At 43.3% G+C, this 344-nt stretch overlaps 1 long non-coding RNA gene across 1 annotated transcript; it reads left to right on the top strand.

Annotated features, from left to right (window-relative positions):
* On the top strand, positions 1 to 344 carry LOC104775375. The gene is made up of 3 exons (XR_765876.1): positions 1 to 26; positions 102 to 187; positions 308 to 344. It is a non-coding gene; the product is annotated as an uncharacterized LOC104775375 (long non-coding RNA).

The raw sequence follows: 344 nt of genomic DNA, 5'->3' as shown, positions 1-344 counted from the left end.
TTGACAAGGATGAAGGACTGGGCAAGGTAAAAATAGTTTAGAAACAGTTGCTTCTCGTGGGACAGCCTTGATTGATCTTAACTTTGTTTGGCATGGACCAGTTTGATGCGGCCAAGTTAAAGAAGCTCAGACCGAGTTTCAAGGAGGATGGGGGATCAGTCACTGCTGGAAATGCATCAAGTATAAGGTCCTCTTTTTTCTCTTAAACTTTGTTTCTTAGTTTTTTTTGTCATTTGTAACTCTGCTAGCTTTTGTTTTGTTTACTTCCAACGACCACTTACTGGCTCTGCTTTACGTTTGTGGACAGTGATGGTGCGGCAGCGTTGGTGCTGGTGAGTGGAGAG

This window comes from Camelina sativa, unplaced genomic scaffold (genome assembly GCF_000633955.1).
Source record: "Camelina sativa cultivar DH55 unplaced genomic scaffold, Cs unpScaffold13264, whole genome shotgun sequence".
NCBI classification, from domain to species: domain Eukaryota; kingdom Viridiplantae; phylum Streptophyta; class Magnoliopsida; order Brassicales; family Brassicaceae; genus Camelina; species Camelina sativa.
Note: the sequence above shows the minus strand (reverse complement) of the source record. Positions and strands in the feature narration are given on the sequence as shown.